The sequence below is a fragment of the Lutjanus erythropterus genome, chromosome 7 (genome assembly GCF_056507025.1).
Source record: "Lutjanus erythropterus isolate fLutEry1 chromosome 7, fLutEry1.hap2, whole genome shotgun sequence".
In the NCBI taxonomy this organism is placed as follows: domain Eukaryota; kingdom Metazoa; phylum Chordata; class Actinopteri; order Lutjaniformes; family Lutjanidae; genus Lutjanus; species Lutjanus erythropterus.
This window is the reverse complement of record NC_139323.1, coordinates 37,951,828-37,974,448: the sequence shown is the minus strand read 5'-3', so window position 1 is coordinate 37,974,448 and position 22,621 is coordinate 37,951,828. Positions and strand designations below refer to the sequence as shown.

General features: G+C 40.1%; 1 protein-coding gene across 2 annotated transcripts in view; it reads right to left on the bottom strand.

The window, feature by feature from the left end:
* kank4 (KN motif and ankyrin repeat domains 4) overlaps nucleotides 1–22,621 on the bottom strand; it is a 97,866-nt gene that overhangs the window by 33,135 nt on the left and 42,110 nt on the right. Inside the window, exon 1 of one of the 2 annotated variants that reach the window (XM_084723698.1) lies at nucleotides 5,597–5,675. The exons of the other annotated variant lie outside the window; for it this stretch is intronic. The gene's annotated coding sequence lies outside the window, so the exon portion shown is untranslated. Of the gene's footprint in view, nucleotides 1–5,596; nucleotides 5,676–22,621 lie in introns of those variants that run through there. 2 annotated transcript variants of the gene reach the window in all.

The window sequence follows — 22,621 nt, the reverse complement described above, 5'->3', positions numbered from 1 at the left end:
TAGTACATTACAACAATACTGTACCACATAATGCAGCTACTGGGCCAATTTGCCTTTTAATCTTCTTCACTCCAGTTCTGTCAGGTCCATTTTGAGTTCAGCATCCAGATCTCTCCTTTTCAGTCCTAATCCAGTATGATCTAGTCTAAGTATGACAGTGTCTGTATTCAGAAGGGACCAGATTGTTCCCTTTGTGCTACACAACATCTGGCTCTCAACCCCAGAGAGAAAACGACAGAGGGAACTTCTGTCTATGGGCTTCATTAAACAGTAGCAAAATCATCCCGCAGGGCCGTAGAGAGGAGGCTACTGTTTTATTATAGGTCAGTTCAAATCTGCTTTTTCTGCGAGGAACTTCACACTAAGATTATGAACTGCACTGGATATTTAAATAAAAACAGCTCTAAGAAGCAGATGTTGTCAAAAGAGGAAAGATACGGACGAAATAAGTTAAATAGCTGGCTACCTCCAGTCATTTGATGATTATCAGTTATTTGCAGAGCCTACAAGAGATTAAACAAACCATCTGTGTCTGAAAAAATCTGTCACCACTGCTTTAGTTTTGTTTACAGTACATTTAACAGCATGTTCTGTTTCTGACTGCTAAATGGAATTTCATTCTCAGCTCAGGGCAAACAATAGAAGCGCATGCTTATACAAAAAACAAAGAAACCAAAAGGCACAAACTGGTCGCTTTTAAGTCTTTCTTTCTATTATTCTGTTGCATTTGCGAGTTTCCTTTGCCTCTGCATGAGGAAATTAGTTAAAGCAAACATTACAGAGCCCAAAGATTCCACTTGTGTTCAGAGAGATGACTAAGAATGTACAGGATGCATGTGGAGGATGACCTCCAATGTATTTTTCTGTTCATCTTGGAAAGATCTGCTAATGCTGCTGCCAGATATTAGCGTTCTGTTGCTTTGCAGCGTGTGATGGGTGCACTGACAGGAATGAAAACATGAGGGACACCACTGAATACACCTGATCCCCTTGTTCCCTGCATTTCTGAAAAAAAAAGTTCAGGGACACCCACGACTGAGTTCACTGTTCACTATATATACCCTGCAAAAAATGCAAGTTGTAAAGGAGTAAGTGGAGAAACAGACTAAAGCATCTAGATAGTTTAGATTCATTCATATGCAGCCCAACATTAGCCGTGTTTCCATCTCAGGATTTTTTCCTAGAGACTTTGAACTTTTGGCAAAACTTAATGCCTTTCCACAGGGACCAGAGTTGAAATTAAGTTCTCAGGGTATAATTTTACCCCCCAAAACTGTCCTTGCTTGGGGGGGGTTGTACTTTCCAAAAGCACAGGAACTTTGTTTGGTTGAGAACTCATGAGATTTTACTGCATTTCAGGCACCATTTAAAAACATTAACAAACCAAATTGTTCTTACAGTAACAGAAGAAAGTACATGACAGACGGAAAGAAGAGGTCCAGGCCTTAAGAAGAAAAATGCTTACTGTTGTTGCAGTGTCTAACAAATTATAATATGGCATTATCATTGTTGTATAGTCATGTATTGCCCAAACTTTACTGGTCTTTAGACCGAGTTGCAAATGCAGACAACAACAGGCTGAAGGAGTCTTTTTGTTCCTTGAAAAGTAGGTCCTGGCACAAAAAAATCCAGACTGTACGCTGAAAAATGTGTCAATATGTCTGTCTGTATACGAACAGAATGACCAGCAGTGGTTTAAATGTGGGGCCATGTTCACAAAAGGCTTTTACATGGTACCACCAGAACCGCTTGGCACGTTCAGCCATGGTTCTTCTACAGAAAGATAGAAAAATACAAATATGCTCAACCAACAAAATACTTAAATCTGTCACTTTAAAAAATGGTTTATTTACATTGTTTATTCACTATAAAATTGTTAATTTGAACTATAATAGGGCTAATTGTGATCTACAAAGTCACATGTACACGTGCTGTCATACTTTGTGCTTGACAGTAATTCAAGAGAAAGAGACAGTTAACCCAGGTAAGTACTGTGAATATTACTGTAACTTGAATGTCCTCTACACCTTCCTGTAGACAACCTTATTTGTAAATTGTTTAATTTTTGTTTAAAAAAAATCAATCAGAGTAAAGTTCTTGCTGAGGAAACACTTATCTTACTTAGATTATTAGACAGAGCTACAAGGTTTGGTGTTCTGTCATAAACGCTGAATGTCCTAATCTTTTTTCCGTTATAATGAATATGCTAACAGACACTCTGCTCTGTCTCGGCTGAGTACAGCTACGTTCTGTCACCCCCGACACCGTCTATGATCATTATTCTGTATTTCAACATGCTGTAGCTGAACACACACGGCAGGTGTTCACATTGAGACACGGTATCCTTCTGTTATCAGGTGACTGCATGAGCATAAAACACTGACTTAACTGTGATTCCTGAGCAGTACCTGCAAACCAAGGTGGTGATTCCTGGACCAACACACTCAGATTCAATAAAATCATTTTTATACTCAGTCATATGACACCTGTACTATGTGATCGGTGATTTTTAAATACAAAAATGATTGCAGGAGGGGAGGTGGAAGTGAGACTTTGAGACTTAAAATTTGTTTACTTGTGTGTGTTTTGAAAAATCTGTTTTTGGTGGTGGAAAAAAATGATGCCATTTCAACCTTATCTGCATTAGTGTGGACATGACTTCAGCATTACCAACCCTGCTCTGCTCCAGCCTCGTCTGTCAAAGGACAGATAACCCTTGTGCCATGCCCGCCCTCCCTGCAACTGTTTCCTTATCATTCTATCGCCCGATCTGTTCATCCCTCCATACACAAAGTGAAAGCATCTTCTCCTTTTTTCAGACGGCTCCCCTCACGCCTTAGTGGTATTCCAGAGCAAGGAGCAGCTGCCTGCTTTCATTAGCCACAAAGGAAGTGACACACCATCTATTATTCATTGGAGCACACAGCCAAGCCCTTCTTGCTGCAGCCACGTTAGCATTATGGCTACTTCCACTCATGGAAGTTAATGAGGGTGGTGGGGTAACTGCTACCACTAATTAGCATGTGGGCTATCTGATGATTCCTATGTCAACATTAGCAGATGTTAAAAGGGGTTGAGAAGGAAGGCGGGACCTTTAGAAATCGGTGGCAGGAAAAGCAAAGGAATAGACAGAAGTAAGAGAAATGAAGGGAATGTGTTTCAAGGAAAGTGGTGAAAAAAAGTGAGAAAACGACAGGAAGGTGCAGAGGAGGGATGTGCAGTCAAGGATGGCAGGAATGAGGCAAAAAGCAGCAGGAAGGAGAGATATGACAGAGGGCAGAGGAGGGAGAAGGTGTGCTGTACGTTGCCATAGAGGAGTAGATCAGTTACAGCGTTGTCATGTCACATTACATCCTCTTCCACTCACTGTGACAGGTAAAAACAACTCGCATACACGCACAAACACCAAACATGTATAAAATATTCACATGTACATTATGAGCGAGTTTGAGCTGATGAGTTAACAAACTCTCCCGGAAACATGGGTCATGAATAAATCCGCGTCCCTATGCTCATTAATTACCACTTTCTACTGACACAGCCAAAATAGAGGAGATGCACGCTCACATGCAATCAGGAAATTCTAAAATTAGAGTTTCCGCCTTGTGGTTGTATACCTCCGCCAATCAGTTAAGTTACAGTTTATATTTCTATCTGTCTAAACTCATATAATATATGTTGTCAGGACTTAAATGTATTGCTTTCGCAAAATGGAAATTATCACCTCACTGACAAGTATGATTCAAGTGAATGACTTCCAGTGAGAAACGTGCTGTCTTCAGAGTACAGAGGACTCATAGCTGAACATGATGATGTCATAGTGAAGTGGACCTTTACGTCATAATTTCATCACTTTATCTTATTAGGCATTTGTGTGAAATTTTGTCAGAGTTCGTGCATGGATTCTTTGCCAAAAATAAGTTTGTGAGGTCACTGTGACATTGGATGTTTGTGGCAAATTTGAAGAAATTTCCTCAAGAAGTTCTTGAGATAGCACATTCAGTCCTGTATGTATACTCAGCAGTTTCCGGTTTCCCTAACTTGTATCCCTAACTATTACCAAGAAAACAATACTAGTAAATTGAAAAAATAGGGAAAAATAATCAACATCTCACAACGATTGGATCTCCTACACCACAGATACCAGTGGAACAACAATCGGCTCTACATAAAATACTTTGCAAACAGTTAAACAAAACATATTCAACAATTCTCAGATCTATTAAGTTGGCAGTGTCATAATGCCACAACACAAGTAAATGTAAATGTAGGTATATAGATCGGGAAGGGGGGGAAAGAAAAAGAAAGGTGAAGGAAGGAAGGAAAGAGTAATGCTAAACCAAACTGATCCTGCAAAAGTCACCTGAAATGAATCAAAATCAAAACATATCTCAAATTACGTATTATTAATTCTTTTAACTGTTCAAGTTTGTCCTTTAATTGTTTTGTACTTTGTGGTGTCTATATTGTCTTGTATTCATGCGCTAATTGGTGAATAAAAGGAAAAAAACAAATGGGACAGTTGAGGTCTCAGTGATCTCCAAAATCTAAGTACTCAGTTCATCCTTGAGTCCAAGTGGACATTTGCATCAAGTTTGAAGAAATTCCCTTCAGGCATTCTTGAGAAATTGCATTCGAACATACGTACATACATACAGACAACCTGAAAACATAATGCCTCCGGCCAGAGGAAAAAATACATGAAATAAGACACTTTTGTGCATGCAAGCGTGCACAAACACACATGAAAACACACAATTTATTCCCCCACACCTCCTATTGATAGAGAGCTTGCCTGACACCAACTGAGTGTGAAGCCAGGCAGGCAATGGCGGTGCAGAACAGTCTGCAGAGCAGGCAGGATGACTGGGGGAAGAAATCAACACTTATAAATTCACACTCTATTGATTTTAGCATGATGACAGGCTTCCAGCTCAGCTTCCACTTGCACACACGCAGAAAAAACACATGCACACACATGTACTGTGGGAGAGCACAAATCGGACATGTGGCACGGAGATTCAAATACCGCCGAGGAAAAAAGAATTGGCTGATTGCCACATTGAGTAGCTCAATACTCATTCGCTGTGTTGCATGTGTGTGTGAGCGCATGCATGCATGTGTGTTGCCTCACTGTTGGCCTGCCCACTTATTTCTCCCGCATTGTGTCAGCTGCCAAAGCTGTGTGAGGAGCGCTAACATTCTGCGAACAGAAAAACACCACACTGCCTCTCTATCACACATGGGCACACACATTCCTACGAGCACACACACACTCTTTCTTTCCTTCTCACACATCCCGGGCAAAAAAAAAAAAAAAACATGTGACCTGTGTTCTACCTTGCAAAAATAGACCAGGAAAGAGGAGTGACAAAGAAGAGAGGTGAATGAGATCAAAGAAGAGAGGATGAGCAATGCGAGGTAAACAAAATGGAATTATGGCAGATGTTAACGGAGAAACAGCGGAAGCAAATTGTTCATGAAAGGGAAAACAGTCAGAAAAAAATAATAATTAGAGGATGTGAACAAACAAAGACCGAAATGGGAGGCTGAGTCAGAAAAAGAGGAGCATATTCTCATGTGGTTTGCCTCTCACCTGCCATCCAGCTCCTTTCACCTCCCGTCCTTCCTGTTTCTGTTTCTGTGAGTGCAAGTGACCCTGTCTCTCTTTTAACCTTAGCAGAGAGAGGAAGAGAAAAAAACACAAGAAAAAAAAAGGAGGGAGGAAGGGTGGGAGATGGGGGTGGAGGTGTTGGCGGGGATGCCAGTGAGGGGTGGAGAGAAGTGAAAAGAGGAGAGGAGAGGAGAGGAGAGGCTGGTCATACTATTGGGTCTCTCAATATGATAGATTGACCAACCTGTCAACTGCAATCAACTAACAAAGAAAAAACATAACACCTTAAAACAAATGGGCTTAGTGGAGCACACACACACACACACACACACACACACACACACACACACACACACACACACACACACACACACACACACACACACAAAACACTATTACTGCCACTACTAACACTGCATCTTCTCTCTGCTTCTTTTAAGTGGGAGAATCCTAATTGACATCTGCTGTTGGTGATATTTTCTTTCCCAGGATGGTGAAGTCACACTGCCTCTGATTGGCTTACCCAGATATTTTTACTTTAACCCTACTCTTACTTTAACCCTACGCTCCTCAGGCCTGAAAATACCCAACCTAAACATCCCAAACCAACAAAGGCAATGAGTAGTAGTTAATCAGACTTTACCATTGCCTTCTGCAGGTTATATACTACGAATAAGTACCTCATTCAACCCCAAATTAAATATTCCAAACTATCTCTTTAAGTGTGTGTAGATGTGAGTGTGTGAACAGCGATTTCTTGAAATGCAAATGACCACAAGGGAGACATGAGGCGGAGGAGTGCTGTGTGTGTTTGCATGTGTGCAAACTTTTTGTGTACGGGTCCCTGTTCATTCATGCATCTACTGGTCTGTGCACGCATGTGTGTTTCTGTGGCATAGGCACATGTGTGTCTGTGTGTGTGTCTGTGTGTGTGTGTGTGTGTGTGTGTGTGTATGTGTATTTAGCCTGCGGCACAAGGCTGCCCTACAGTGAACTCCCACTATGCACCAGCCTAATTATTACTGGAGGACTTCAAGTCAACCCCTGCTGTGCCACCACAGGGCCACATGAGGCCTGCTCTGACCGGTCGAGCTTCACTCTGGATCAAAAATGCTTCACAGAAACATCAGTTTAGCCTTACTGAGGTATCATCTCTCTGAAATGTAACCACCTAGTTAGCTCTGTCCGTCTCAATAACAGAAAGCTGTCTAATGAGTAAACCTTGGCTAGCCCAGCCAGCTCTGTAGTGTAAATGAGGTAAATAATTAACAGCCTTTAAATAGGCTAACTGCCCAGGCTAATGGTTCCTATCTCTTATCTCACTCCTCCGCACTCACACCGATCCCTCAGACCACCAGTGCTAATTCCCCTCTTAGCGAGTTTGTGGAACACATTTCAAAAGCAAATATCCACCCAAAAAAAAATGCTCGGCAGCAAGGACACAGCATCTGTAAAATACAGCCTCCACACTTTGGGTTGACATGGCATGCGAGTGCACAGATATACGGAGCATATGAAATATTCATACGGGTACGGTGTAGCTGCAGCAACGCTGGGCCTCTAAATCAAACCAGTCTGCATGGATGTTGAGGCCAAAGGGTTCATTTTATTTAAGACTAGAGGGAGAAATGTTGACACTCACACTGCTGATAGCCTAACTGCTAATTTGTGCTCTAATTGTGTTATAAATCACTTTGTTTACTTTGATGATGCAGTTTGTAATGACTAAATAAGTGCATGTGAAGCAAAACATGTGAGGTGTGTGTGTGTGTGTGTGTGTGTGTGTGTGGGAGAGACAAATTGTAATACTAATGAGTTCACAACATGAAACCAGGCAAATGAAACAATACAGCTGACAGGACTGTACAGCACAGTAACATTTCTTTGTGATGTATTTTCTTCCTGGATTCGGTGTTGGTGTACGTGCTGAGAGGAAAGCACATATTCCTCTCACTCATCTGATCAGCATCCATATCAGAGAACTTGTGATGTTCGAGATGGGACTGACACCCTCCAGTCAGATGGTTGGTCAATATGCTCAACCGCTGGTGTAACTTTCATCAGGAGAAAAGTGCTTCTTTATACATTATGTTCTGGGAGTGAGAAGGGCAGCCCTAATTTATTTTATTTTTGAGTGACAGGCTTAGGTTATTTAATACTCAATATTTACATGGCTCCAAACTAACTGACACCTTGTCAAAGTACCAGCACAAATCGCTACATCCGCCCACATCCTAAGTGGACAGAAGAGCTGAGCGGATAAAATTTAATTTTGCTGATAATGTGTGTGTGTGTGTGTGTGTGTGTGTGTGTGTGTGTGTGTGTGTGTGTGTGTGTGTTTACTTATTACTGAGCACTGGCCAGTAATGGTTCAAGCTCAATCTGTACCAGCCGTCTGTGACCTGACTTCAAACTTGAAAGCTGTAAGTTTTTCCATGTTTTATGTTGTTTTAGAGTTTATATGGCAGGTTACCCTGTTGAACTTGCCTTTAGCATGCTGCATGGCTAATGTGACTATTCCCACAGGTTTGGGGCAATCACTGGAGCAACATCAGTTGGACTGATGGTTTAATATTGAGGGACAGTCAAGAAAAACTGCGGAATAACAAGAATACTAGGTTAGATACTGGTAACTTGTGTTTTTCATATTGCTTTTTGTGGTTTGTGCTTTTTTCATTTAGATTGGAGACCTAATTTACATGTTAGGCTACAGCCTAAAGAAAATGTTTATTCAAAAATGTACAGTTAGATTGTATTCAAACCTAATCAGATGTTGCAGTGATTAGCACAGGCTTGTGTGACTGGGTGGGGGCTCAGCCGGTGTTTATGTGTGCTTTGCGCATAACCACTGTGAAACAATAATAGCATAACGTTTTATTTTTCTGCATTTGCATGTGCTGCCACCACTCTTTCAATTCCATCTCTTCGACCACAGCTGCACTCTCTCTCATTCAAAGAAAAGGGTGCAAACCAAAGGTAGTTTCTTGTTGTCACTGTGCAGCATAAATGGCAGCCAGACCCAGATGTCAAAGCAGCGTAAATGAAATAAAGCGAACCAGGACACAGCTGGGATAGTATCATTTGGTCTGTGAGATATTTAAGGCTGAGTTCGTCCAACTGGCGGAGTTGGGTGTTATCAAAAACACTAGCAAATCAACACAGAATACAAAAAAAGCCCAGCAGTTAAAGACAGATAGGATGGATCACTGTGTTTAACTATATAACAGCCAGTTTTATGTGTGTTTTCTACCTGAAAGTGAATGTTCTTGTTAGCATGACACCACAGTAATTTGGTCTATAGTCACATGTGAAAAAGAAGAGGTCAAACTGCAGGAATTCATGTGTTTGGCAACTTTGTTTGATTTTGATTAGCAGCCATTTAGGCTGCCTGATAGAGTGCAGCCAGTGCAGTGTGGCTGATTTAGATAATCTAGATAATCTATTGACCAAGATGTCCTTTGGATTTTTGAAAAATCTTTGTTTATTTGTGTTTAATCCTTATGCTCACACAGGTTTTCTGTAGCAGGACACCAATTCCTGACCTGCATGACCCTTTAAAAAGAACGAGTGCATGTCTTTTTTTGTGCTATAATGTGAGGGACAAGCAAGTAGCCAACCAATCTCACTCCAAATGAGGGATGATTGATGACACCTGGGTCAAAGCAGCACCAATTCCAGAGACCCTCCCTGATTGGCCAGAGACAGCAGGTGACAGGATATAAAAGGTTTTGGAAGACAGCAGACTGGTTGGTCTGCTTTTCTCCAGTCTTGAGGAAAGTGGAGCATGGCCAGTTTTTTTTTTGTTTTTTTTTTTTTTTTGTGGCCTTTCAATCCCCCCCCCCCCCCCCCCCCCCCCCCCAAATTATCTGCAGAGGACCTTAAGTGATAAACCTAATGATGTTTCTCCTTTTTGTGTCTGGTCTGTTTTTTGTTCTCTGAAAGAACTCCTGCATGCTGGTCCATCCTTCCTACTCATACTACCAATCATCCTCAAGTACAACAATATCTAGTACACTTTAAATATGAGGAATACGACCTGACTGAACAGAAATTAAATATTAGGTTGGACCTTGAGCACAGCAGCTGGAAGGACCTTTCATTATGCTTCTTGTCTGTGTTCGGTCCAGCAACTCTTATATAAACCGAGTGTTTTGCACTTTAAAATTGATAAAAGAAAAGACATGACTTACTTCCTTAAGAGGGCTTACTCGCGCAAAGAAAATGTGTCAAACATAAACTCAAGACAATGTTCACATCTTCTTTGGCTAAATCCTCGCCACTCCCTATATGTCCGACACACTGCATAAAATCAGCTCACATCCTTTCATCCAAAGCAGCGGACTGAAAGAGGGTGTGATGCGGCCTAGAGGGTTAAGCTTCCCTCTTGCCGATCACATGAACCGTCTCCTGTCAGGAGGGATCAGATCGCTCCTCAGACCCCTAGGACTTATGGAGTCTCATTTCTCTCTTGTCTTTTCTCTGTTTGTTGAGGTTCGCCAGCGTCTGTCCATCTTGCTTGTTCTTATGTTAGAAGAAATAAAAATGTCAAAATGATGCGCCCTCAAAGAAAGAGCAGTTTAGAGGGAGCAACTGCCTCAACTTCAGGTATCTTGTCCTTTGCAGAAGCGAGGGTAGGAGGGAGCATGAAACCAAATGGTTGATTGGTTCCACACAGTAATTTGGGGTATTAGACTGATCTTCTCAATCATGGTGGAGGGATTCCCATGCCCTTGCGGGGAAATAGCTCCTTGAAGTGTCTCCCAAGGCAAAGACCCTAAGACCTTTTTAAAGCTTGGTTGATGTTTGAAACAAACTGGTTTATATGTTGCGGGGATGAGACGTGATAATGTAAAGAGTGAGGAAAAAGAGAGCTTGGGTGATAAATTTACATCCTGCAAACCTTCTCACCTCCACTCACCTGGGCTCAGAAAGTTGCAAGAATTGTCAGATGCAGCGCCACCAATTTCAATATTAGACAGGTGTTTGTGGGGGGCATTCTGTTGTTGGTGTCGTTGGCTGCAGAACCGGCTCTGTTGCCTGCTAATGCCATCTAACAGTTATGATTAGCTACTTTAGCAACAATTATGCTAAAACAATCTGTCCATCAGCAAAGCTTTGTACACATAAGGCCCTCAGGAACACTGTAATTGCCCGGTGAATGGATGTATTCTCCTTTCATGCTCTGCTTTGTCATAAGCAAGAAAGCGTTTCATTGGATGAACATTTATTGTACAGTGCTGAGTGCAGGATGAGTCATCAACCATTTTTTTATCATTTTCCAGAAAAAGCCAAACTCTGAAAACACTCCAGAACACCTACAAATCAACTTTTTTGTCATTTTTGGCCGAGATACTGGTGTATGTGTGACTTATAGAACAATATATATGTAATAAAAACACTTATATATTTTGACTTCATGGGAATTTGAAGGCAGGGACCTTGGCAGACTGAAACCTGCCTTTGGAGATCTTTACTTTCCATGTCTGAAATAATGTCTTTATTCCGGTGGGCCAACATTCCTGAGTGGTACATACAGTATGTGACAAAGTGTATTGTTGTATATCAGTCGTCTCCCTGCTCCAGTGTGGGCAAAAACACACAGTTAAAATGTTAAAATAACAACGGGCAGCGTTATGCAAAGTCTAGCACCCCAGGATTCTGCAAATGTATGTGTCTGACTAGGTGTAAGTGTGAAAACCTAAAAATGTTTTAACTGCTGTGCCCCACGGCTCATAAACGTATAGTTCAGCATAACAGCTTGGAGTCATGCGAAGACTAATTTTCTAACCGTGGGAGTTACAAAGAAACACTCAGCAAAAGAAATTATTTGTAATATGCAGCACGTAATTATAACTAATGGTTAGAGGCCACCGCCAGACACGGCAGTCATCCCTCACTATCATCCTGAGTTAAGTTTTGATCTCACTAATTCTTCATCTGCCCTTCGATCAGGTTATACTGCCAAATATTTTGACTTTGCATGTTTTTTAAATGACTTCAGTTCTGTGAATCTCTCATTCTTCATTAAACTGAAAGGAATACACTCCTGCTAATCACTTTAAATGCCTGCAATGTCTCGTAACATAATTTCGTGTGCTATTGTTGGAGTTTTGGAACACTGGCAGCTTGAGTCTGATGCCAATTCCTGCAACACACAATTATCTGTGCAAGAATAGTCTGCGGTATGTGTGTGAGTGGGTGCAAGTGTGAAAAAAACACAAACTGTTTTTACTGGCAAAGGTCACAGTTCTCAAACAACATCAAATCCAACAGCTTGAAGCCTTCCGCAAGAAAAGTTTTCTTCTAAAAAATGAACTAAATACACATGGACAGAAAAATGGTAGAAAATGTAATTGACTCACAATTTTAGGATGGATATTGCTTCCATTTGCCAAATGCAACTGAGGCTGTGTTTTGAAATTCAACAGGGTTCATAGTTTTGAATTATTAAAGGTGAACTGGGAGGAGAATAGAGAACGCTTGTCAGAATCAGGGAGTGCTTGTTCATGAAATCTAAGAAACACATACAGCATAATACAAAAAAAAAAAAAATCTCTTGGAAACCGTCTTCATCCAGTTCCAGTAAAAGGTAATCATTCATAAATGGGAACATGTTTTACTTGGGGATATAAAACATTATAAAACATTTCACTGAAATACAACTTGGCATCACATCAATGTTTAGGCTTGGCATTTTTTCATAATTTTACAGTAAACCTCATTTATCAAGCAAAAATACTGCATATATTGTGAAGAGAGATTCTTTTCACGATTTACAATATTTATAAAATATCTTGGCTTGCCACATCTTTCAAACTGATTTTAATTTATACTGGTATCACTTTTTCAATGTTTGAAATACGTTGTGTGTATGTGTAATGGAGGCCATAAATCATCGCCTGGATACACACGGAGTATCAACTATCTCTTCCTGGAGGAACAGAATTCCAGCCGAAGACCATATATAGTCTAGACTAACCTTGCATCACCGACTGATATCACTGGCCATCATCTCTGACGGAAAGAATGTGTGCCACATTTTTTTTCTTTGTTTTCATTGCTCCGTTTTCTCACTCCTTCAGTGAAGATGTATATACACAGAGACGGAGACAAGGATAACGCTCAAGACTTTGACAAAGTGCTGTCTGCACATTCTCCTTAACCTGTGCAAACCCCAAAAAACATCCTCTCATGGACCACATTTAAAGTTACGTCCCATACGGAAAGAAATAGAAAAACGTTGCCTTGTGAAATCTAATGTTGCCCAACTCATAAGTCTGATATTACAGATATCTAATAAACATGTATGTAGATTTACTGTCATTTATAGAACTTATAAGTTCCCAAATTAATATATTATTATTGTTTCATCAGGTTTGACTGTCATATATATTACTCAGGTTTCAGACAAAAGATAAAAACTTTTTGTATCTATCTTTTTCATGTGTTGTGTGTCAGATGAGTGTGGATTACTTTGTATCCCACGATGGACATAGTGCATTAACACTAAACAAGTTCTGAATGTGATCCGAAAATCAGTCAGGAGTGAAACGACGTGCAGATTTTGACATTTGGGCTGTTGACTGAGTGGTGAATCAGAATTTCGCCAGTCACCAAGACACTGCACCAAGAAAACAGCAGACTATCGACTTTAAACCTATTGAGAATTAATCTGAAGATGGATTGTTTTTATACCAAGATGGAAAAGATATAGACTCATTTTTAATAAGGGTTTATATTATCTGAGACTTGTAACATAAATGATAGATACAAGAAACTTAGTAAGCTTGTCTAATATGAAACTTGTATAAGTTGGGAACTTTTTAGAACTATATATGACAGTAAATCCACATGCATCCTTAGTAGATATGTGTAATATTAAACATATATGAGTTAGGCAACTATTAGTAAAATCAAAGTCTTGTAAGACGTATAAGAAGTCAAATATGCATCATGTTTCAATATTTAATAAAAAACTACAAACAGGAAGATAGATTCCAGCCCCGGCCATTTGCAGAAAACATGATTTGCCATGCACTTTACTTATAAATAACATACATCATGTTTACTTCATTAAATGCAAAACCAACTATTTTTAAATCATAGTATGAGAACAAGTCTTATAAGACAGACAATACATATAACACAAATATTTACTATTGGAGGCAATGGGAAATTCTTATGCATTTTTTTTCTATATCTTTTCCATATGGGTCACAGTTTGGGATGCAAATGAAACGGTGTCATCAGTCCAGTACTAAATCCCCTTGCTTCAGGTTGTACCCCACCTCTCAGAAATACTTGAAGCACTGAGCACTGCTCTCTAAGTTCAAGTGTTATGACAAATATCCATTACTAGGATGGTTTTAAGATGGAAAAACAGCAAATCAAGCTATGACCAGGATTTTCCACCGGGTGTGTGTGTGTGTGTGTGTGTGTGTGTGTGTGTGTGTGTGTGTGTGTGTGTGTGTGTGTGTGCGCATATATATTTGTGTGTCAGGTTGGGCCAGGGCTGGCAGACATCCTGAGGAAGGTCGGTTGCAGATAAGGCCTTCAGGCAGGGAAAGGACTGTTTATACGTTGAAACATACGCCTACTGAACTGACCACAGTACACACCTCATTGCTCAAGTGGAAATGACCCGAACCATGGCGAGCGTGGTGCATGCAAGAGTGTGTGTGCATGACAGATTCAAAGAGAAAGCAAGACAAAGAGAGGGATAGAAAACTGTTGATTTAAAGGATCATTGTGTAGGATCTAATGATGAGAGCCTGCAGACTGCAAACACCTCATCTCACTTTAACTAGTGAAAAACGTGAAGAGCCCTTTTTAAAGCATTTCAGTTACCACTTTTTCACACTTACGATGGGGTCAAGGCATCAGACAAATAAGTGTGTGTAACGATTCTTCTCCTGTCTGTGCAGAAGAACAGACAGAGGTCTTCAAAAGTCTTTGTCTGTTCAGCTTTCAATACTTTTGTAGCTTCTAACTGAATCTCTGTGGTTTGAAGTTTAGTTTCTCTGTTCCATCATTATTTTTACATTCAGGTGTCAGATATATTTTACTGTTTCATCTGAGTCGTAAAGTTACTGCTGACTTTGCTGCTTCATTATAAAAGCATTTAAATAACAATGCAATGGGGGGATTTTATTGTGGAGGATTTATAGGAAACAAAGTGTTTATCTACCGTTTTACAGCCGCTTTTACAGCCAGTTAAAAGACACCCCTCTAAGCTTGTAACCCTGTTGTAATTAAGATGGAAATCCTTGCCATGCTGGGCTGACATGCTGAGTCAAACAGATGATTTTTCAGATGATTATAAACTAATGAAACATACTTACAAATATTATATTCAATATCTACCATCATCTGCTAATAAATTCCTGTAAATCATACACACTGGATCTTTATATTCACAACTTACAGTCTTTTCTGGTATGTTTGCTTGCCAGTTGAATACAGAAGTATGAAAATGCATTGCAGGAGTACACAAAAACCAATGTGTGCAGCTCTCTACTTTTTCTCTAAAACCACAGGGATATTGCGTCTTGCTTCAATCATTTCTCATTCTCCATGTCTTTCCCAGCTCTACATGTAGGTGCAGTCAATATGTAATTGTGCAGGCTAACAGCGAGGAAAAATGAAGAGAGCAAAGGCTTCTTTGTTGCTCACAAAGAAAAAGCAGCTTGGACAAACAACAGAGAAACAGAAAGAGTGGACACAATAAAAAAGACACAGTTCTAGTTTCGGCTACATTTCTCCTCTGCTGCCACTCTTTCTTCTCATGCTTTAGATTTGCCCAGATGCTTTCCTTTGTATTCCATGTTGTCACATTTCCCTGGTTTGCCCTGTCATTTCAGATTCTCATCGGACCCCCTGTAGAGTCACTATAACCCCCAAATTCTACTAAACATGACAATGTGTCACTCTGGCTGCCACACAGCGGCTTGTTTTGTAAGAGGAGCAGAGGGGAAATGCATCTGTACTACAGTCAATAGTGTGCACAACAACAGCTTTGGTGCTTTTCCACTGTGTGCAAAATGTAAACAAGAGCTGAGCTCGAAGAAACTGCAGTACAGCAGCAAAATACAGCCAGGCACTTGAAATAATATGCTTTTTGGATAGTGTTTGTCACTCTGAAAGTGCTGCAGGCCCATCTTTAAATGAGCATGATAGCTTATGTGGATTTCCATTCATTTTATGACGTTTTTATTTGAGTCAATAAACCATAAAACAACTAAATCGATTTTATTCCTTGTTGGTTCGGTGCACTACCTGGAGATGAAAATGTGTGTCAGCTGTCAGGAATTTAATCTGGACAATTTTTGAGCTTGCACGTTTCCATCAGGTGTGAAACAAAGCATCCAAAGCTCGATGACAATATGATCAGCTTTCATTGATTCTGGAGGAAGCACATTACCACAGTGGCCGATGGCAGGAGTGGAACCTCAGAATTAGTTCCTTATCGACCGTCTCCTTCCTACAGTAAATAAGATCTGTTTTTATTTTTCATCCAGTGTAATTCAGTCATGTCTCAAACTCAGTTCCTGGGGCTATATTCACAAACATTCAGGGAATCCACTCAGAGGGCTCCTAACTTAGTCTAAACATTTCTAGTAAGGAGTTCTAGCTTAGGAACGATTTAGGAAAACTCTCAGAACAACTACTGTTTTATATATATATATAAAAAACATTTCTGAATGAGCTGCAATACAAATAATAATAATATAGTTGCCATAGTTTAAAAGTAGCCTATGATAATGATATGATGATGACCACGTCATCACTGCTGCACTGTTGCATTTTCTCAAATATCTAAGAGTTGTGATCAGTTTCCTTTCTGACATTAAGGTGTTGTTGCATTAGTCGTAAGATTTATCTACCTTGTCTGGATCTCTTTCATAAAACACTTTGTAACATTGTTAGAAAAGTGATATATAAATAAAACGTCTCATAATTATTATTATTATTACGTAAGCACATCTCTAATGAGATAAACCACCTAAACATTATAACTGCAAGATCTAATCTGTAGCGTTTCATTAACTCACTACCACTCTGTCTTTGGAGAATATTTCTCCACCTCTTTGTCTTTCTGCCATTTTCTCCTTTGCATCAAAATTTTTAAGGCTGTTAAAAAAAATAGTCTTCTTACCTACTCTCAACAGTTTTTACCTTGAGGAGCTCTTTCAAGGGCTAAGATGTTTTGTGACAGGGAAATTCTTAGAAAACTTCCTAATTCTAAGCAAGTTCTTTGTACTATAGGAAACTTTGTGATCTGGTTTACAAGGACAGAGACCAACTGCAGAAAAAAACTGAGAAAAAGAGAAAACGGAGAGAACGCTGGCCTGAGAAAAAAGGATTTGAGGAGATACAGCAACAGAGGAGAAGAAGCAGAGTTTTATCATTAAGTGTGGGTGAAGCATGGCTGAGCGATAACCTGATTGTGGCTTTGGTCTGCTTTCTCCCACAGACAGCCTCTTCCTGTACAGCTGAACTCCACTGACCTGTGGGGGCGAGAGACTACACAGACTACAGACTGGTCTCTAATATCGCTAATAATCACTACAGCCAAGAAACCGCAGCTAGGAAGCACCGAGGCAGAGGAACAAAGGAGAGAGATAGTGTTTATGGTTCTGTTATTTTATCTGTGTTTTACTGTCCCAGCACAAGCACAGAGCATCTCGTATTTCTCTCTTTGTTGGCGTATCTGGCCGTGTTTATTCCTGACCATGAATCAACCCTGGAGCCACTGAAGCCTAAACAATGACCAGAGCAGACAGCCAATGTATCTCACCCTCAGTCTATACGGGCAGAGCTGTAAGCTATGCATGTAAACAAATGCAATGATATATAGACGACAATGGGAAGCCGTGGCCCTGTAGAGTCCTGCTGTAGACAACGGTAGTAATAACTCAGACAAAAAACTGATTATGTGTTGGCTGTGACTGATTAAAGGCATAATATGCAACATTTTCCTAAAAAAAAAAATAATGTAAATAAATAATGTACCAACTCATAAACTAATTCCTTATGATCATCACTTATGACCCACTGGAAGTATGTAGCTGTGGCCCTTCCCTCCACCTGTATTTCTCATTATTTGGCTGTGTTTGGGACACTTTACCAACCCAAAATGTCGGCATCTGATGCTGTGGCATCTTTCTAGAGCGTTTTCGAATAGCTCATACAAATTCTACTGACTCTACCTTTAACTAAAGCAGGTTTAAAATCTTTACACATTGATTTTCATCATATTATGAGAGGCACAGAAACCAACAGCTCTCTGAAAAGTAGGAAATCAATCTAAAAATATATGCTTTTGAAAATGATTGGCAGTACTGTTAACAGCCTAAAACACTCAAAATAACAGGTTTCCTTCAGTTGAAAGACAGTATAAAGAGACACTGGTTTTAAGGATGGCAGGATGCTCTGTCTTAAAGGTAATTCTCGTATTTTCAACCTGGGTGTTTTTTTCATATTTGATCCATTTTGACATGATACCATTTTATTCACTACATACATTGTAAAGATTAGGAATGTGTTCTGGCAAGCAGATCTGCAGGGTGAGCAGCAAAATTCACTCAAAAATGGTGTCATTGTGCTAAACAGCTCACTACTATAGCTACATTGATTTGTATGGCATTACAAGTGTTTAAGATGAGTCCATGTTTCCAAAATCTCTAAAACAGAGGTAGGGTTGAGCAACGATACAAATTATTTCCACTCCATTTATACTGTAGCAGCCGTCCTTGTCATGTCTGTGGATATGTTAAGCCATTGTGAACAGTGTTGCTGATCAATGAGCAGCAGTGACTTATGGCATCACAGGATTTTTGTATGATTTACACTGTCCAGGGTGATCTCTGGCAATCAGTGTGATGAAGTACCTTGATTTGTCTAGTAGCCTGGGAACCAGACGCATTTATGAGATTGTTTTATTTGCTCTGGCAGATGAAGTAAGAGTTAATTTCGACTAAGCTGGTGATTGGTGAAGCAATGGAAAGACTAGCCAAGATAGTTTTGGTGGATTTCATTTTGTTTCTGTCAAGTTTTAATGAAGTGTGGTCTTTGTCAATTGAATCTGGTGGAGAGCGATATAATAGTTGGTTAAAGGATCTTACTCTTTAACAAAAAGGTCTCTCTCTGCAGAGGTCCTTTCCATAATGTTGTCAGACACTTACAATAACAATCCAAGCCTATACTTTTAATGGATATGCACAGTTGCCCCAAAGAGTTACACTGCAATCATTGCAGCCTGTTTCACAGCTTCCGGCCCAATTCCAGTTTTGTTCCTATTAGTAATTTAGAGACCAAAATATTTTAGTGTGTAGATTTTTGATATTTTTCATTGCTCAGTGCTATGTCACATTTTGTAGCTCTGATTGGCTGTAGGTCTATAAAATTATATACAGAGATATTTTGGTCCACAAGGTAAATGTCTGTTATTTAATTTTCTAAATTTACAGAAAAAAAACATCAACAGTATTGTATGGTTATTTTCTCCTAAACAGTTTGGCAATTAGAATATAGAGAGAATATACTTCATCACAATAAATACTGGTATCCCAGTATACAGTTACATACATTTAAAGTGATAGGGGGCTCATTCATATCACATAACACAGAAGAAGAGATCATTCAAATGCTATCATGGGCAACAAACATAAAAAAGCCGCTTAATGCCAAAATTGGAGGCTAAAGTACTTCAACAAACTATATTACATCATATTTCCGACTGATTTCCTTTACATTTGTCCAGCTTACGTCCTGACACATCTGAGCTCACCCCGTGCCACACTGTACACTTGAAAAAACAGCTGTGTTAACCAGGAGGAGGCTGCCTCGGCCCTCTCAGCGCAGGCAATTTGTTGAGTCTGACGGGAAGCTACATGGGGTCCCGACCTTGTCTGAACATTTCCCAGGAATCTCTCCTTACATAAGTGAAAATTGGAGGGGGGGAGTAATGTGTTGCAGGTCAGAGGTGTGTTGATGCCAAAGGGGGTTAAATCTATTCGGTCGTGCTCATGCTGTAGGAGTAATGTATTATATGTGACAAAATGTGACAGATACAAAAGATACAAAAGGCCTCACAGAAATCAGATTTGAGCCTTAATCACAGAGTAAAGAGGCTTAAAGATTATAGAGAAACTCATAATTTTATACCATATATACTCATCTCACAGCCTGCAATACTCCTACTCTAGACCACGGAGTATTGCTCACACAAAGCAGAGCCATCTCTATCTGCCCTAAGGGAGTCCTTTGTGTGAGTGTAATGTTTTTCTTTGAGTTAAAAAGGGAAAACCGCGAGATAGCATGAACATAAATCTTTATAATTCAAACAAAATGCTTCAGTTTTTAAAAACTGGGGCCACATGTTGGGAATGGCTTTGGGGATTTGCATAATTGCTGATAACAATGGAAATAATTTTGGGTAAATAAACAGTGTTTTGTGGGAATTTGTTCTTGGTCTGGATCCAGTTACATGCAAACAAAGAACGTGGACTGAGGCTCTTTACTCCTACTCTGTGTGTTTTTTTATCGTCAAGGAGAGGAGAGGAGAAATTTTCAGGAAAGATGAGGAAAATCTAAAGAAAAGAAGGATTCAACGCTGGTGAGTCAGCCAGCCGAGCTCCTACCATGTACTTGTGAAATCAAGGGTTCGACTTTGGCTCACAGCCCTTGTCGTGTGTCACACCCGCTCTCTTATCTTTCCTGACACTCTCCATGGTTCCCTATCTTAAAAAGCCGGAGTGTCAAACTAATCTGGAAGATGAAGTGCAACCAAAGGGGAGAGGTTTGTTTATTGGCATTGTAGAGCAACAGCTGCCTGCGGCGATGAAGAGCAGAGTCGGGGCTGAACCCTTTCATTTCACCAGCCTCTTTCTCTCATCCACCTGTATTTCTTTCTGTGCTCTTCTTCTCTTTTTCCATTATCTGTATCGCCACAGTGGGAAGCTCACTAAATACAGCGGAAGAGCGCTGCAGGCGGAAAGACTGCACAAAGAGCAGCGGTGGGTTATTGGACAGGCACGAGGAACAAGACCCCCCGGGGTCACAACAGTAGGTGTGGTGATGGGGATGCTGACTGGCTGCTCATTACATACGGGGGATATTCATATAGTGCAAATAGAGGAATGAGTCAGGACGAAGGTGCATAAGGTTGATAACAGATTAGAGCAAATAGGAAAGGTTGAAAATGCTGAAATTCTGAAAACTTAACTGTGTTGCACCATCCACTTTTATTAAACCCTTCTTTAAGTAACCTGCTCCATAAAAAAATAAATTCTTGTTTACTATTCCATTTGCAGCCAAGCTAACAAGCTTGCTGTTTAACCTTGTCAAAAAGCCAATACTGATTGAAATTACGTACAATCCTGGGAACAAAATTCTACAAGGGAGTAAAGCCACAGTGCTGAGGAAACAGAAAGAAGCTTAGAGAGTTACTGTGACTGGCCAGCACGACCATGTTCTCAAACTTGCAGCTTGAAAGTTGGTAAACTCACAAGTCAGTCCCTGAATGCTTCACTCAGGCTGGGGAAAATGTCCCAGTTTCTGTTGCTAAAATTGGGTGGAAACAATTAGAGAGTTTTAAAGAAACTGCACTCCAAAAACATTTGAAAGTGTTTAGCGCAGCCCTTCGTATTGGGGCGGTGACACGGCAAAGTTGTGTGCTGACCACTGACAGGAATTTGTGGGGGAAGCGTTGTTTCAAGTGATGCATGTCCTCTGAAAAATGTAAGGGATGTAGGTTTGTTAGATGCTGTTTTAGCCACAGTTTAAGCAACCATTTTACATTTAGAAGACCTTAGATAATCGGTCTCGCAGTACCAGATGCTCAGATATCTTGCTGCCTACTATTAGTTTGCCAGCTATGTTCATAAAATTCAGACTTTAGGAAAAAAAATTCACATCAGCCTATGACTATTTATTTAGAGTCAGAAATATCGTAAATTTCTGAATTAAAAAATATCTCACAGCACAGTGACTAGTGCAGCTGCCTATCAGTAAATCACAGGCAATATGGCTGCAAGGCCACTGTCAAAAGCAGTTACGTCTAAATGAAATTCGCTATTAACTCTAACGGAGTCATGTCAGCCAACTCAACAGTAAGTCCATAAACTGCATCTTATTTCATTTAACAAACCACCATTGAATGCAACACAACAAAAGAAGCTATTCAGGATATTTCTCTGGTTTGACAACAAGGTTTGCCTTGAGGTTAAACATCTTGAAATGATGCATGAATACTCCCATGTTGGAATAGAATGAGGTTTTTCTTGTTTTTCCCTTTCTACCAATATTGAGTGAATTGTAAAACTATCTAGAGATGTTCTTATTCCTTTTTTCCTTCCAATTACTTTTACTTTGTTTATCATATTGGCCGATACCAAGCACAAGAGTCTGTTTTGTTTTTTCCCCACAACCCCAAAAACAGTTCAGTCCAATCCAGTTTACAATCACAAGAGAGACAATTCAAAAAGACAAAAACCAAACAAAATCAGGAAATTAAGACTGAAATAACACCATCTGTTCCTGCAGTTCCATAACAGATTATGTACAATGCATAACGCAGACTTTGCAATCTTTGGTATCGGATCAGTGCAGACTGACCGATACCAGACTCACATACTCACCATACCTGATGCAATATTTTAGAAAGTATTGGGGGCATTTCTGATACTTAACTGTTTCACTTTAAGTGCACTGTGAACAGGTTTTTATTTCTTTGCCCCTGCTCCTCAGACAGCCCACCACTGACGTGGTCCCTTGGTCGCCAATCCTCTAGCACTGTCTATTTGCAAATATGTGTGGATGAACTTTGCTGTGCCACTTTCCGATGTTGCTATGCCTTTAATCATAGCGAGAGAGGGGCATGATGGGACACATGAGTGGGCAAGTAATTAGGAAACTTTGAGCAAAGGAGAGTGCAGGGTTATCAGTGAGATGAAACTCAGAAAAAGGGGGACACAAGGAGCTTGAAGAGAAGTGAAGTGAATCAAA